Below are 18,475 nucleotides of genomic sequence, written 5' to 3'. Positions count from 1 at the left end.
TTTCTCCTCATCCCCTGTCAAAATTGGCTATTTTTTTTCCACTCTGACTGCCTATGTAATCAGAGCAGAAGTTCACCTCCCCCCTCTTCTACCTGCAGCCTCTTGAGACATGTTGCAGGTCCCAAGAGACTACGGGACCGTTCACAAGGCACAGCCGGCTCAAGAATATGCAGTGGGCAGCCAGCTGTGAAGTCACAAGCAGTCACAATCGACTGCCCACAGTTAAGATGCCGGCACCAGGGATTGAAGGGGGTGAGGAAACCAACTCAGGGGAGCACGGCGCTGGATCCCTGGAAAGGTGAGTGGCTGTTTTTTGCAGTCAGCAGCTCCAGTTTTTGAAGGAGTCTATTTAAAAAGCAGCAGTAAAAAAGTTCCAAACATTTAAAAAAGCACAGCGGTTTGCTTTACAAATGTGCAGTGCGCTCACTGGCTTCAGGAGTCTGAAGTTATTGGAGTTCAATAGTAACTAGAAAAGCTACAATTTCTGGGGAAATTGTGTGAAGTGTTCTTGCCTCCACCAGTAGTCTACAACTCACACTCTAGCTTTTGTCACTCTGCTGCCTGCTCACACACCTGGGTTCCTATGGCAACTCACTCTACAGCAAGGACAGAGAAGAGCGGTTAAAAACAAACTGCTCCAACTTGCTCACTTCACTGGCGGTTGCCATATTCAAACGGTTGTAGTTTAAAAATTTTAAATCCTACACGAAGAGCTTTATATTGTGAGAATCACAAGACCCAGACCTACATTTTGATGTATAGTATGTCTCTGAAATATTAAAAATGAAGGCACAGTCGCAGTTTAGAAATTGCCCTTCAAATTTGAGGTGGCTAGAGTGGAGTTTCAATGAATGTCAATGGGCGGCGTGAGTTGCAAACAAATGGTCATATTGTGAAAACCATCAGGACTATGACTTAGCCGTGGACATTTTTAGTGGCAGCAGGGATAGCTGAACGTTTTGATATAAGATTTGTGTAGGTGGGCTTGAAAATGAGGGAGTGATGGCAGTTTAGAAATCATGTCCTGATTTTTCAGCTAACACTCTAGCTTTTGTCAGCTCCCACTCTAGTTTTGAACATTCCGCCATTCATTCCTATGGGACCAATTTCATCTCAAAAACGCCGATATTTCGTGAACCATTTGGCGAAAGGTTCCACAAAGTAATAGCACACCAATCGGGAACAATCTGCACGTTTTGGTATATTACTGTCTATGTAGTGTAAAAACTGTGGGAGGAGTTAGGGTGGTAAATTTGGCTATAATAATAAGAATATATATGTGAGATAACAGTAAGTGGTCTTGCCATGCAAGAGCACTTAATTAGTGGGGAGCTGTTAAAAAAGGCCTGTCAAAGTCACATGACATGCTCTCTTCCAATCATGCTGCAATAAAGTAGGGAAACACGCTGGCATGTGGCTCCTAAAGTGTTTTACCAGCGCAAATGTAAAGACATCAAAATATCAAAAAGCTATTATCACAATCTTTTCACTATTCCCTACAATAATACTGCATATAGCGGTCCACCCATTCATTAAATTTGGGCCAAGGCACGCAGTTGTATTGCAGAGTATTGTGGAAAGTAGAAAGTGATATCTGCTCAATTGTAGAGACGACTCTCAATTTCTTTTTTTTTTTTACATTTGTGGCTGCTAAAACACTTTAGTTGAATCTTTGCCATAGTTATCACTGAATCTGGCTCTCACTGTAAAGTACACACCTGACTAAACATTGGCACTAATATTAAAAACATCTAACTTAGAACTACTATCTACATGTGTCTGTCCCCTTGCCACTTGCCATAGTTCTGCACAGAAATTTCACTAGCTAGGAGCTAAGTTTACATGTATGTGAATTATTTTTTTTTTATTAGTTCAAATGCGTTTTTACAAAAATTGGAAAAGGCATAAAGTAACAAAATGCACCTAAACTATATTGGCAAAAGTATTGGGACACCCCTCCAAATCATTGGATTCAGGAGTTCCAATCACCTCCATGGCCACAGGTATATAAAATCAAGCACCTTCTAAAAAGATCTGTGAGAGAATGGGTCACTCTCAGAATCTCAGTGAATTCAAGCGTGGTACCGTGATAGGTTGCCACCTGTGCAATAAGTCCATCCATAAAATTTCCTTGCTACAAAATATTCCACGGTCAACTGTTAGTGGTATTATAACAAAGTGGAAGCAACTGGGAACAACAGCAAATCAGCCATGAAGTAGTAGGCCACATAATATCACAGAGCAGGGTCATCGCATGCTGAAGCGCACAGTGCATAGAAATCACCAACTGTCTGCAGAGCCAATAGCTAAAGACCGCCAAACTCCGTGTGGCCTTCAGATTATTACAGCAACAGTGCGTAGAGAGCTTCATGGAATGGGTTTCCATGGCTGAACAGCTACATCCAAGCCTTTCATTTATTTATGAAAACAATAAACCTGCACTTGGGTAAATACACTAAAAATATAACTAAAAAAATATATAAAATATAAATCAAAGAAAAGCAGCTCGTATAACAGGAAATATAAATATTAAAAAATATATTATATAAAATTGCGGCTCTGGTCAGAAGCATATGATCATAAAGTCCAATTAATCAGAAAAAAATCCAATAAAATGTCCCAAGCGAAGTTCCCACGATCCACCCTCACCAAAACACCCGAATGGTTCTGCCTCTTACCAGAAATTCTGACCTTAACACAGCGGTCAATATACGCAGCTTAGATGGAAGATGAATATTTGCAGATAATGAATCAGGCAGTCCTCACCAGGATAGATTTCAATCTTCCTCTCAAAAGATCTTTACAGGCCCTAAAATAAGACTCCCATCCAGTATATAGATAAGGAATAGAAGAAGAAGACCACTCATAATGTAGTAGTTATAAAATAAATTCACCCTGTTTATTACAAGTTACTCGTACATTGTATTGGATGGTTACCAGCATTTGAACTAAGTTTCCAACCAGGAAAATGGCCGCTGTCCCTTCAAAACGTGATGACGTCCCATGCCAAAGCTCCACCCAACACATTTCATCATCCAATTGACACCGCCCCACAGTAAAACACACCCAGTTAACCCTTTGATCGCCCCTGTTAACTCCTTCCTGCCCAGTGCCATTAGTGCAGTGTCAATGCTTTTCTTTAGCACAGATCACTGTATTGATGTCACTGGGGATGTCAGTGACACCAAGTCAGTTCCCCCCAGTGTCAGAATGTCTGCTGCACTCCTGCAGTCCCGCTATAAGTCGCTGATCGCCACCATTACTAGTAAAAATAATAATAATAAAAAAGCCCAGTATATATACCACCATTTGTAAACGCTATAACTTTTACGTAAACCAATTAATGTAGACGTATTGGGATTTTTTTTTTAGCAAAGAAATGTAGCAGAATACATTTTGGCCTACATTTATGATAAAATTAGATTTTTTTACATTTTTTACTGGACATGTTTAATAGTAAAAAGTCTAAAATATTTTTTTCTCAAAATTGTCAGTCTTTTTTATTTTATAGCGCAAAAAAAAAATGCAGAGGCGATCAAATACCACTGAAAGAAAGCTGTATTCGTTGGAAAAAAAGACGGAAATTGCATTTGGGTGCAGCGTTGCATGACTGCGCAATTGTCAGTTAAAGTAACACAGCGCAGTAACGCAAAAAATGGCCTGGTCAGGAAGGGGGACAAATCCTCTGGAGTGCAAGTGGTTAAATGAAATGAGAGACTTCATCATAGCTTGTTTGCAGGAATAAGTGTGAAATAATATAGCAAAGCCCATATAATTAGAATATAACTGGTGGAGAAACCATGAAAACATAAGCAAAACGTCTTGTGTGCCATCTCAAATCTAGGGATCTACGACACTATATTTTACACAAAGTTTAAACACTTTATACTGTATATCCCAATATGTTTATTGCTAAGACTTGAAATGATTATTGATTGGTATGGGGCAAATCTAGAAGAGCTGACAGCTTAGTTTAGCATTTGATCTGACATTCTGGAATGCCTAGGGCTTAGCAGAAGTAAACAAATAATTACAGCCCATTATCAGAGCAGGAACAAATCTTCATCCCACTTTTTCTAGACAGATACTGATAGGAGTTTGCAACCCTATACATGTAATAAATATTGGTAGATTATCTAATACATTTAATAGGCAGTAGGAACATTAGTATATTCAAATGATAAAGAATATAAAAACCTAACATTCCATTTCCTGATATGTGCCTGCTGTACCATGTACTTGTATGAAAATGTATCCTGTTCTCTCTCTATTGCTTCCTCTGTGTGAAATCCCTGGTGTTAATGCCAGTCGCTCTTTTTTTCCTTTAAAACTGACCACACTAAGCAAGAGAACACACTGTGGTCAGTTCTCTAGCTGTGTTGGGAACTCAGTCTGCTCTCCTTCAATGATCAGACTTCCCCCCCCCCAAAAAATAGCCTATCCCTGGGAAGGTCAGTGTACAGATGTTTCTCCTTCCCTAGCTCTTATGCAGTTGAGAACAGAGGGGATGTGATCACTTATAAAAAAGGAGAAATAAAGGTATTTATAATATTTGTTTTATATGTACACACAAATGTTTTGCCTTTTATTTCTATTTTATACTGAATGGGTTGTCTTACATGGTGGGGGGGGGGGGGCATTGTAATCACTTTACACTAAAGTAAGTCAATGACAAACAGAGGCCTTTCTTGCCTGACCAACACAGATTATGAGATGTTATCTGGGAAAGAGCATAACAACATTGTTTTTGAGACAAATTGTGAAAGAAAATTTGTGGTGGAAGAATGTGCACTTAGCTTTCTAAGAATGCCAGTTACCTGGCCCTCAAGCTCGTCCAATAGCTTTAATACTTTCTCAGATACTGACTGTAGAAACATATTCAGCTATTCTCATATTGCAGATATACACTCACCAACCACTTTATTAGGTACACCTGTTCAATTGCTTGGTAACACAAATTGCGATTCACCCAATCACATGGCAGCAACTCAATGCATTTAGGCATGTAGACGTGGTGAAGATGACTTGCTGAAGCTCAAACTGAGCATCAGAGTGGGGAAAAAAGGGTATTTAAGTGACTTTGAACTTAACATGGTTGTTGGTGCCAGAAGAGCTGGTCTGAGTATTTCAAAAACTGCTGAGCTACAGGTATTTTCACGCACAACCATCTCTAGGGTTTACAGAGAATGTACCGAAAAAGAGAAAAAAATCCAGTAAGTGGCAGTTGTGTGGCCAAAAATGCCTTGCTGATGTCAGAGATCAGAGGAGAATGGGCAGAGTGGTTGCTGGGACATTCAGATGGTATGGTCAGAATTTGTCATAAACAACATGAAAACATGTATCCATCCTGCCATGTATTCAGGCTGGTGGTGTAATGGTTTGGGGGATATTTTCTTGGCGCTAGCAAGGTCTACCTAATAAAGTGGCCAGTGAGTGTACATCTATGAAGCTCAGGGCATTAAAGTTCCTTGGCTCAGGAAGATACCTTTTTGTTTTGATGATGACCATTTTTAGATACACCCTATAAGATAGCAAATCTTCACTTTTTGAGTTGACTCTCAATTTAATCATATAGGTGTCAACAAAACCATATGGAAATGGAAAAATGAAAGCACAGCGAAACAATGTTTTTAATCACATATGTTGTTTGAGATCCTACTGTAGATCAAGGGGTCTCCAAACCTTCTAAACAAAAGCCAGTTTATTTTCCTTCAGATATTAGAGGGCAGTATTGTGGCCAGTAGGAGTAGATAATGCCTCAGGCTTGGTAGTCAGTGGGAGTAAAAAAATTCTATTTGTGGTTAGGAGAAGGAGGAATAGTGCCCCATCACTGGTATTAGTGAGAGGAATTGTACCCCATCACCGGTATTAGTGGGAGAAATAGTACCCCATCGTTGGTGCCAGTGGAAGGAATAGTGCCCCATCATTGGTGCCAGTGGAAGGAATAGTGCCCCTTCATTGATTACAATGGGAGGAATAGTGCCTTATCACTGGTGTCAGTGGGAGGAATAGTGCTCCATCACTGGTGTCAGTGGGAGAAACAGTACTCCATCTTTGGTGTTAGTGGATGGAATAGTGCCCCATCAATGGTGTCAGAGGAAGAATTTATGAACCATCATTGGTGTTAGTGGGAGGAATAATACCCCATTGTTGGTGTTGGAGGGAGAAATAGTGGCTCGTGTCAGTGGAAGGAATAGTGCCTCAAGGGCCAGATAAAGGCAAGCAAAGGGCTGCATCCAGCCCACACACCGCAGTTTGGAGACCGCTGACTTTGATTAATAAAGTTTCTTGAACAATGCTAGAAATGTGCTGTTCAGCTGCCATTCTTCGAGTTAAACATGTTTTCAAACCATAATTATAGTTTTTCGAAAATGACAATGGGGCATTTTAGATGCATTGTTCAATGGAATTTTTTTTATACTTGATAGTTGATGATTTTGTTATTTTGATGCTCTTAGATGATCATGCAAAGAAGTCTGATTAAAACAAACACACATAGATTGTGAATGCATTTCAATAGCACAACTTAACATTTATGATTTTGGATTTGCTCCCCTGGTTGAGGTTGAGGTTAGAAGCTCATAATCCATGCACTAATAATAGCATTAGAATTTACACATATGATAAAATGAGCTCTTCTGCTCAATTGGAACTTGTCCAAAAGCTACAATATTTAAAAATAAATAATACTAAGAAAATAAACTAAAAAATAAAGGGAACTATGGTTATATGTCAACATAAAAGCTTCCACAAATAGAAAAAATACCCATAAAAGTAACTACAAGGTCAAAGTACTGATGTATTATTAACCCAGTGTAATAAATCTTGTTTTATCTGGATTAATGCAAACTCTGGGTTCCAAGAATAACAACTTAAGGAGTGTTAATAAGAATGTTGATTTTCCCAGATAGTAACAAAACAGAATCTTCATAATGGTTATTGTGGGATCAGCAACACTTTCTGCCAAACCAAACAGAAAAAAATAGATCGAATGTAACTGGAAAACATCAGGATGAGACAATCAACATAAATTGGATGAGGACTGTGTTTGAATGAAAATTCCTGATTAATCCCTACAGTTAACCTATTTGTTATTCAAATGTATTATCACAAAATAAAAGGAGGTCCAGATGTGTGAAATTGGCTCGCTTATATCAGAGGCTGCTTTTACGCACACAAAAGTGTTACAGAGTGCATCATATTTGCCAGTGCTCCTGCATGGGGTGTTGGAACTGCTCTGCTCATATGAACATATGAATTATCAGGAGAAATTTCATGAATTAATTTACCTAATATGATTGATTTACTAAAGGCAAATAGTTTTACAAAGGAGGTTGCACTTTGCAGGGAAATTTTCCCTTAGACCAGGGAATGAGGTAAAGCTCTGCTGACTTTCATCATCCAATCATGTGCAGGCAAAAATACATTTTTTTTCCTTGCACATGATTGATTATTCTTTGTAAAGTGAATTTTCACCACATTCACTAAGCTAAGGAAAATTTCCCACAAAGCCCACTTTATTTTCTAAATGTTGAAACTGCTATAAAAGGCTTCATTAAATCAGCGAAAGAAGCAGTTCAGCCTAAAGAGACTAATTAGCAAAAAAAATATATATATATTTCTACAGGTACAAAGTGTAGGCACCTACAGGAATGTGTGCATATATGACCTAATAACTGCTAAAACCAATGGCCACTATTCTGTACTCATTATATGAGACCTTTCTGCTGCATTTGATACAACTGACCAACTGCTCCTCCTAAAAAAAACTCCACTTCCTTGGCCTTTAAGACTGCTCTTTGCCATTTGTCCTCCTACCTATCCCAGCACACCTTCAGTGGTACCTATAATTCTATCTCCTCTCCTCTTCCTGTAGGAATCCCTAGGAATTCATGCTCAAACCCCTTCTATTCTCTATCTGCACCTCCTTTCTAGGTCAGTTAATAGCTTCTCATGGCTTCCAACACCCTCTCTATACTGATGACACCCACATTTATGGCTGTACTCCTCAACTCTCCCCTATTCGGTCTCTTCGCACATCACTAATCTACTAACTGATATATCAGTATGGATATTGCACCGCTCCCTCAAATGTAATCTTTCCAAAACTGTATTTGTGACAGAGATAAGAAACATTACTTTATTTTTTTGTTGTTTTATTGAAATCAACAGTGTGTCAAGCAGTCAGCTTGACTAATTTAATATATGGGTTCCTGTGCCCCGCAGAGGGTGGGAGATGAGGTTGATCTCAGCAGGAGGCACAGACAGCACTGTGTCCTGCAGCTGGAAAAAGCCAGACGTGTCGGCACCGGGTGCTTGAAGTTTGGTTGAATTGAAGGGACAATATAAAGTTCCTATTCTGGCAGAAAAGGTCAGAATGTTCAGAGCTTAATTCAATGATGGGCAGAGGAGCTCATGGCTGCAGGTCTCGCTAGAAGATGCATTGCACTGCTGAGACAGATAGTTCTGTATGGGCTGTGCTTTGCTTTCCACACTGCTGTGACTTGTAGTTCTGCATTCTCTGTGTGGCTTTCTGAGACTGGGACTTTCCTCTACCCTTTGCTCTTCCGTCAACTGTTGCCTGAGTGATCTGAAGCTGCGGCCAGGACACGCTGCCCTCCAAAGACCCATGATGAGTTGGTGAAGGATTTCTGCCCTGTGGACCTCCTTCTCCATGCCACTCTGCCTAGACTTCCTCTGCTGAGGCCACTGTTAGCTGGTGAGTCCCTGAATTGCTGCCATGTGCCCCTGGACTTTGCTGTACCAGTTTGTGACCTGCTTCTCACTGGGCCCAGATTGTTGCTCTTTGACTCTGGACTAAGTTCTGCTGTACTAGAATGCCATCCTGTGCCAAGTACTAAGTCCCTGTTGTGCTGGATTCTTGTCCATTCCTGCTGTATGTCCAGTTTCTTGTGCAAATTAATCCTTTGCCTGCCAGAATTCTGCCATCTCTGCAGTGTGCCCAGCCTGTGCTACAAATGTAATCCTTTGCCTGCCAGAATTCTGCCATCTCTGCAGTGTGCCTAGCCTGTGCTACAAATGTAATCCTTTGTCTGCCAGAATTCTGCCATCTCTGCAGTGTGCCCAGCCTGTGCTACAAACGTAATCCTTTGTCTGCCAGAATTCTGCCATCTCTGCAGTGTGCCCAGCCTGTGCTACAAATGTAATCCTTTGTCTGCCAGAATTCTGCCATCTCTGCAGTGTGCCCAGCCTGTGCTACAAACGTAATCCTTTCTCTGCCAGAGTTCTGCTATCCCTGCTTTGTGTCCAGCCTGTGTTACGGACTTAAAGCGGAGTTCCACTCACTCTGTAAAAAAATAAAAGTCAGCAGCTACAAAAACTGTAGCTGCTGACTTTTAAAAACAGCCACTTACCTGTCTCTCAGTCCCGTGGTGCCCCCACCGCTGCCTGTTTCACCGGCCGTTCTGTATTCCAGGTGTCGGCATCTTCGGTGTGGGCACCCGGCTGTGACATCTTGCAGCTTCACAGCCGGGTGCCCACTGCGCATGCGTGAGTAGCGCTGCCCTTCCTGAATGGCCCCGTAGTCTTCTGGGACCTGTCACGTGTCCCACAAGACTACGGGGAGGGAGGGTAGAAGGACAACCTCCGCTTCCGATCGCCTAGGCGAACGCAGTGGAAGTGGGAGTGGGTACCTGTCAATTTCAGAAACCCGCTCCCCCCTGCTCTCCAAAGGTACCAGTCCTTGATGGGGAGCGGGGGACCAATCTTTAAAGCGGAACTTCCCCTTTCGGGTGAAACTCTGCTTTAACCTTTTGTCTGCCACAGTTCTTTCACCTCTGCTGTGTGACCAGCCTGTGGTACCTTTGTCTGCTGGAGTCCTACCATCCCTGCAGTGTGTTCGGCCCTGTGTTACGGATTTAACCCTTTGCCCACCAGAACTCTGCTATCCCTGCTGTGTGCCAGCTCCATGTTGCATGTTGCTATTAAATCAATGATGCCACAAAGCTTGTTGGCCTATTTTCACACAAGCCATTCCCTCTTCAGTCCATCATGAATGCTGCTCTTGGGCTTAACCACCTTACCAAATGTTCAGTGTTGCTGCCAATTGCTTCACTGGTTTCCGCTCACCAAACAAATAAAACTCAGAATACTAACTTCAACATACCAAGCCATACATAACTCTGCTCCTAGCTACAACACCAACACCAATGAAGATCTCCTGCTCTCTAGCACCTTGTCATCTCCTCCCATGTTTGCATCCAGGATTTCTCCAGAGCCTCCTCCATCCACTGGAATTCCCTACCCCAGTCTAACCAGCTATCTCCCACTCTGTCTACCTTTAGGCAATCCCTGAAAGCTCATAACTTTAGGGGAGCCTATCCCACCTCCACCTAAAAACTAAACTTTCTCCATTATTATTTTATTTCAGATTCTTTTATAGCGCAGTCAATTTACGCAGTGCTTTACATATATACTGTACATTCACATCAGTCCCTAACCCTCAAGGGGTGTACAATCTAAGGTCCCTAACTTACATTCATACATGCACATACTAGGGCTGATTTACACAGGAGCCAACTCACCTCCCAGCATGTCTTTGGAGTGTGGGAGGAAACCGGAGTACCCGGAGGAAAGCCACGCAGGCACAGGGAGAACATGCAAACTCCAGGCAGGTGGTGCCATGGTTGGAATTCGAACCAATGACCCTAGTACTGCGAGGCAGAAGTGCTAACCATTTAGCCACTATCCCTAACAGTTATTAACTTTACAAGTGTTTACCTTTCTCTTTTAGACTGTAAGCTCTCACAAGAAGGGTCCAATTGTAATGTACAGGTGGTCTCCCTTATTTTGTAAAGCGCTGTGCAAACTGTTGGCACTATATACATTTTTTTATAGAAAAATAAAATACTATTTTATTTTTTACACTGATAGCACAGCATTAACTAGTCTCAGTTTATTTTAATTTTGGGTAATATTATAAATGTGAACTTGTTCTTTAATGTGAAATGTGGTGCAAAACAAAAGGCTAACTGTAATGCTGCTACCTGCAGAAGATTACACTAACCTTCTCTGCTCTCATGGACAGGGAGAGGGTTCTCAGTAGCAACTTAGATTGACTTTTCTTTTTGCTCCAGCAAGTAAACAGAGTGCTGAAGAAGCAAAGAGAAGTTAAGCAAAGGCTACTACATAGGCCAGCATTAAAGAAAACCTTGTATAGGCAAAGCAAAAGTTCAACTTTAAAATTTACTATTGAAATATTGATTATATTTAACTGCTTTTCCGCCACCCTATAGCAGAAATACAGCTAGAGGGCAGCAGGGCTGCGCAAAATCACGTATATATATATATATATATATATATATATATATAATTTTGCACTGTCGGTAGGGGTACATACACTATCGGGTAGGGGTGCAATGCAAAGCAATGTGCTTACACAGTGAAACACACACATATCACACAGTCAAACAACACACAGTTAAGCCTTTGATTGCCCCAGATGTTAACCCCTTCCTACCCAGTGCCCTTAGTACAGTGTCAGTTCTTTTTGTTAGCACTGATCACTGTATTACTGTCACTGGGGTTGTCAGTGACAGTTAGTCAGTTCCCCCCCAGTGTCAGAATGCCTGCTGCAGTCCCGCTATAAGTCGCTGATTGCCACCATTACTAGTATAAAAAGTAAATAAATTCCAGTATATATAACATCATTTGTACACACTATAACTTTCACATACCTATTAATTTACACGTACTGGCTTTTTTTTAGCAAAGACATGTTGCAGAATACATTTTGGCCTACAATTTATGACAAAATTTTATTTTTAACATTTTTTTACTGGACAAATCTAATAGCAAAAAGTTCAAAATATAGTTTTTTTCTCAAAATTGTCAAAATTGTTTTTTGTTTATAGAGAAAAAAAACAGAGGAGATCAAATACCACCGAAAGAAAGCTCCATTTGTGCGAAAAAAAAGGACATAAATTTAATTTGGGTGCAGCGTTGCATGACTGTGCAATTGTCAGTTAAAGCAACACAGCGCCGTATCGCAAAAAATGGCCTGTTCAAGAAGGGGAGTAAATCCTCTGGATTTGTACATGAGGGGGGTTGTGTCTTCAAGATTCACTGGTAAGAGGGGGTGCAGACACAGTGATGGCTGGGGGAGGAGGGTTGCCACATTTCTTGTGAGGGGGGTGGATGCTAGCTGTGACTGCAGGCCCAGTTCTCCCTGCCAGCAGCAGGGAGGTGAGGTGATGGGGCCGGAAGTTAGAACACAGACTACCTGCTGCATGGACTATTCTCAATGTGCTTTCCACTGAGCATCACTGCTTTGAATGGTGCTAATCTACATTTAAAGTGCAACTAAACCCCCAAAGATATTTATCTCAACCTTTCAGTGATGCAGCAGTTACATCCCATGCCAACCGTTATCCTCTTCTCCACAGGTACCAAGTTTTCCACCTCTTGATTAGCCAGCAGAGAATGGCATCATCCTGCGCATGGGAGGAAGTCATTTCAGCACAGCCGAAGTGTGCCAGGAATGCAAATATTTAGGGTAGCCTCCCTAGCGGTCTGATTATGTCAGTATTTCTGTGCTCAAAGCGGTAAATTTTTTTGCATGGAAATATATAGTTTTTTTTTTTATTGTAGGCCTGTAATTTTTAGGAATAACTCACTGAAATCTGTAAACATCCCGGGTATGTTAAAATTTGAAACACGAAATCATAAATTATAATTTAATAAATAATCATAAAAAAGAATAATATAATAATAAATTTAATTCAATAATATAATAAAACCAAAAACACTGAAATTTGAAATATAGCGCCAAGTTCACACATCACTGAGCAAAGTCACAAAATCGTTTTCAGTGTTTGAATTTCCCCACAAATCATTATCACTCAATTCTGCAAGTGGTTATGATTTACTATCGCTGTTCTCTAGCTGGTCTAAAACCGCTTTTGACCTAAAGGGACGCTTTTTGGACGCCATGGACATTTCTCAGTTTCCAGGCAGAAAGAACAGTAAAAATGCAGGCAGGGCACAGGACAAATCACTAGGGACAAAATGTATGTGAAATGCTTTGATACAGTAATGTTTTACTATGTGATTTTAGTGTATTTAGTGAATGTCACTTTCACTTTTTTTAATTTCCCGCCGTTCTGTCCCCGTACGTTCTGATGTTGCAGGGAATGGAACCCAGATGACAGATGCCGGCATCGGCCGGAGGACATTACAGGGGACACTGCAGGAGGGACATCGCGGGAGCGAAGGACAAGGTAAGTGAAGAAGAGATCCCGGAGCAACGCTGCAGGGTATTCCCGGGTGTAGCTCAGGGTTACCGCTTGTGGTGCTGAAACTTTACCCCCAGCTACACTCGGGAATACCTCCAGGGAGGTTAAGCTTCCCTTTAAATGTCAGTGCTATTGTGCATGTAATCCTTGGGGGAAGGGGAAGGAGGTGCACACTTGCATGCTCATGCACACTGGACATTTTTACAGCTGCTGTTTTTGCCTGTTGACATTTTTTTCTACAGCTAGTAAACCCCCCAGCATGTTGTCCTAAGTGTTCATGCACACATAGTCTGTAATCAATGTTTTTTGGCTGCAAAAAAAACCCAGGACTAGTGGGTTTCTAGAGGAGTTTTTTTAGCTGTAAAAATGCTCTAACATTGAAAAACACGGTAAAATGTGGTAAAATGCAGCAAACCGATGTTTTTGGACATTTTTGTACCCCCCAAAAAATAAAAAAAAAGCGGAAAACACAGCTAAACGCTAATGCAAAAACACTAACAAAATCTGAAAAACTCAAGTTTTTAAAGTGACTTTACACAGCTAACGTTACTAGCGTTATCAAAACGTCCAGTGTGCTTGAGGGGTCAAAGCCAAAATGAAGCCATACACAGCTACATAACTACCGTATTTTCCGGCATATAAGACGACTGGGCGTATAAGACGACCCCCTACTTTTCCTGTTAAAATGTAGTGTTTGGGTTATACTCTGTATAAGACTACCCCTCTTCCAATGCACAGCAGTGGGAAGAATCGTGCCCCATCATTGGTGTCAGTGGGAGGAATAGTGCCCCATCATTGGTGTCAGTGGGAGGAATAGTGTCCCATCATTGGTGTCGGTGGGAGGAATAGTGCCCCATCATTGGTGTCAGTGGGAGGAATAGTGCCCCATCATTGGTGTCGGTGGGAGGAATAGTGCCCCATCATTGGTGTCAGTGGGAGGAATAGTGCCCCATCATTGGTGTCGGTGGGAGGAATAGTGCCCCATCATTGGTGTCAGTGGGAAGAATCGTGCCCCATCATTGGTGTCAGTGGGAGGAATAGTGCCCCATCATTGGTGTCAGTGGGAGGAATAGTGCCCCATCATTGGTGTCAGTGGGAGGAATAGTGCCCCATCATTGGTATTAGTGGGAGGAATAGTGTCCCATCATTGGTGTCAGTGGGAGGATTAGTGCCCCATCATTGGTGTCAGTGGGAGGAATAGTGCCCCATCATTGGTGTCAGTGGGAGGAATAGTGCCCCATCATTGGTATTAGTGGGAGGAATAGTGCCCCATCATTGGTGTCAGTGGGAGGAATAGTGCCCCATCATTGGTATCAATAGGAGGAATAGTGCCCCATCATTGGTATCAATAGGAGGAATAGTGCCCCATCATTGGTATTAGTGGCAGGAATAGTGCCCCATCATTGGTGTCAGAGCGACAAATCGTGCCCCATCATTGGAGTCAGTGGGAGGAATAGCGCCCCATCATTGGTGTCAGTGGGAGGAATAGCGCCCCATCATTGGTGTCAGTGGGAGGAATAGCGCCCCATCATTGGTGTCAGTGGGAGGAATCGCGCCCCATCATTGGTGTCAGTGGGAGGAATTGTGTCCCATCATTGGTGTCAGTAAGAGGAATCGTGCCCCATCATTGGTGTCAGTAAGAGGAATAGCGCCCCATCATTGGTGTCAGTGGGAGGAATAGCGCCCCATCATTGGTGTCAGTGGGAGGAATAGCGCCCCATCATTGGTGTCAGTGGGAGGAATAGCGCCCCATCATTGGTGTCAGTGGAATAGCGCCCCATCATTGGTGTCAGTGGAATAGCGCCCCATCATTGGTGTCAGTGGGAGGAATAGCGCCCCATCATTGGTGTCAGTGGGAGGAATAGCGCCCCATTATTGGTGTCAGTGGGAGGAATAGCGCTCCATCATTGGTGTCAGTGGGAGGAATAGCGCCCCATCATTGGTGTCAGTGGGAGGAATAGCGCCCCATCATTGGTGTCAGTGGGAGGAATAGCGCCCCATCATTGGTGTCAGTGGCAGAAATCGTGTCCCATCATTGGTATCAGTGGCAGGAATAGCGCCCCATCATTAGTATCAGTGGGAGGAATAGCGCCCCATCATTGGTGTCAGTGGCAGGAATCGTGTCCCATCATTAGTATCAGTGGCAGGAATAGTGCCCCATCATTAGTATCAGTGGGGGGAATAGTGCCCCATCATTAGTATCAGTGGGGGGAATAGTGCCCCATCTTTGGTGTCAGTGGGAGGAATCGTGCCCCATCATTGGTGTCAGTGGGAGGAATCGTGCCCCATCATTGGTGTCAGTGGGAGGAATCGCGCCCCATCATTGGTGTCAGTGGGAGGAATAACACCCCATCATTGGTGTCAGTGGGAGGAATAGCACCCCATCATTGGTGTCAGTGGCAGGAATAGTGCCCCATCATTAGTATCAGTGGGGGGAATAGTGCCCCAACATTGGTGTCAGTTGGAGGAATAGTGCCCCAACATTGGTGTCAGTGGGAGGAATAGTGCCCCAACATTGGTGTCAGTGGGAGGAATAGTGCCCCAACATTGGTGTCAGTGGGAGGAATAGTGCCCTATCATTGGTGTCAGTGGGAGGAATAGTATCCCATCATTGGTGTCAGTGGGGGGTGGAATAGTGCCCCATCATTGTTGTCAGTGGGAGGAATAATGCCCCATCATTGGTATCAGTGACACCAATGATGGGGCACTATTCCTCCCTCTGACACCAATGACACTTGCTGACCCTTGTTGCAGTATGGTGCTGCTGCAGCCAGCATATGTGCTTGCAGCAGCACCTCTGTACGGCACACTTACTGGCCGCTCCTTCACTCGATTTTCGCGGGGCTGCTCAGCTCCGCCTCTTCGCTGGTGATTGGCCGCCTGTGTGCCTTTCCTGAGCTACAGTTCTGGCGGCCAACCACCGGTAAGGAGGCGGAGCCGAGCAACCGCGCAAACTGAATGAAGGGGCAGCCGCGCTTCCTGGACCGGATCGTCGTGGGACTGGAGCCAGGTAAGAAACCGCAGCCCCTGCCCACCCCTGTATTCAGTGTCCCTTCCGTTGGAAGGGGGGGCAGCGGCAGCACCGCCCCCCTAAAAAGTGTCAGCATGCCGTATACCGGCGTATAAGACGACCCCCGACTTTTGAGAAGATTTTCAAGGGGTAAAAAGTCGTCTTATACGCCGGAAAATATGGTATGTCCAAAACTATAATATTTACACAGGGTACTATCAACAATTAAAGAAACTACGCATTCTGAAAAAACTCAGATAATAAGTTTAGAAAGTTCATTATTTCCTAGCAATATCTTGGATTTATTAGGGGAGTTAAGCCAGGACTCGTGTGTATTACAGTGGTTAACAAAGAACTAAGTGGAAGGTGCTGCTTACTATAACCACGCATCCCAATATTGTAGTAGGAGAAAAACTCTTCAGAAAAACAGACACTCCTGTGTAAAATTATACTTGAAGATAGTGTCTGAAAGTTTAATTGGGAAATATAATATAACAATGCATTGTTACATTGTATTTACTTAGTTTGATGCTTATGATGTGACTCAAGTAAAAAAAAATGTTGCTATTTAACCCCATCTCAACTCTTAGTTATCCATAACCAGCATTAACTACTTTCCCTCCCCCTCCTAATTTTTTTTCTCTGGTCATTTTTCATTTTACCATTAATATATAAACTTTTTCACGTTTTGTTTGTTCGACAGTGTTGCATTAACAAAATTAGCACATTTGAAATAAAGCATCTTTATTTCATCTGTAAATAAATTGCCATGCGTTGTACCAGAAATGTGATTTAAGTGTAATTATGAAAAAAAGTGGGCATCTATTCTATAATGACACTATTTATTTTAAAACTAACAGTGGTCAAAAAAGTTTTTTATATAGATTGTACAGAAAATAAAAACAACAAAAAAAAGAAGCAAATCCAAAATTAACAAAAGAAACAGTTTGTGAAAAAAATGTATGTATTACTTTGTGGTGTAGTAATAATGACAAAGTTATTGCCTAATAAACAGGTCCATAATGTAAAGGTAACAATTGTTCTAGTAGTCCATAAGGGATATACAATACAGTTACATAAGCTAGAGCAAATTGTGGAGAAGAAATATATATTTTTAAAATGTAATTTCTTACTGTGCGTTTAAACTAGTGAAAACATGATGGATTTAACTAGTTTGCTCTTTTCTGAAGAGCCCACATTATCTACTGAACGTGTTTTGATAGCTTCAAGATTTACTTCACCCCTTGTATAAGTGGCCTGAACAAAGGGTTGACAGTCCATTGGATGTTATTCTTCATACTAATATAAACAGCATAGTACATCATGTCTGTAGCAGAATAAAAGAGGAAGAACTTCAATAGCCATTTTGGTAAATATAGAGCATATGTCAGTTACATGATAAATTTGTGATGTTAGTCAAGGTCTTTCACTCAAAAGGTTATCTGAGAATGTTTGTAGTTTTTTTTCTTCACTAGCATCATAAATTCTTTTAATTACCATGTGCCTATAACAAAAATATTCAAGGTTACATTTGAAAAAGAGAATAAGGGTATCCCACGTTATTAAATCATAAAAAAGTAAAAGAAATAAGTTATATATACCATGAGCAGTCATAAAAGGGAGACCATGTATTGATGTTATACTTGATAGGTAGAGATATGAGACAATGAATATATGCAGTAATTACCGCTTTCATTACATACTTGATTTTGAAAATACCTGGTATAATATTTATTGGAATTATTGTCAAGACATCCTGCATTTATACTCGCACATAAGTAACTTTTTTCACATAGTAAAAGTAGAGATGAGCGAATTATTCAAAAATTCGGTTCGGCTGATTCGCTTAAGAGAGCCTTTATATTAGTGCAGAACACTGTACCTTTAATTTAAATGCCCTTGGAGTCTGCTGGGGAAGAAAAATAATACTGTCAGTCAGTATGACATGCAGATGAGTGCCGTCGATCTTAGAATCACCGCACACTTCACTCATTTGGGCAGTCACGGGGCCAAAACCAGAGTGTGGAGCCACAGTGTGGCGGTGGAGGCAGCAGCAATGGGAGGCCATACAGCACCCTATGACAAAATGGAACCCACCAGCAGTGTGAGGAGACCTGAAAGTGGCACATGGCAGAGTGTGGCGATGGAGACAGCAGCAATGGGAGGCCATACAGGGACCCATGACACACACTGGACCTGGCAGCAGCATGAG

The 18,475-nt window shown here is 42.0% G+C and overlaps 1 protein-coding gene across 1 annotated transcript in view; it reads right to left on the bottom strand.

The window, feature by feature from the left end:
- Positions 1-18,475, bottom strand: part of CFAP299 (cilia and flagella associated protein 299) — a 620,116-nt gene that overhangs the window by 438,972 nt on the left and 162,669 nt on the right. The window lies entirely within an intron of this gene.

This window comes from Staurois parvus, unplaced genomic scaffold (genome assembly GCF_062004578.1).
Source record: "Staurois parvus isolate SC_StPar_1 unplaced genomic scaffold, SC_StPar_1.0 ptg000013l, whole genome shotgun sequence".
Lineage (NCBI taxonomy): Eukaryota > Metazoa > Chordata > Amphibia > Anura > Ranidae > Staurois > Staurois parvus.
This window is presented reverse-complemented; position numbering and strand designations above follow the sequence as displayed.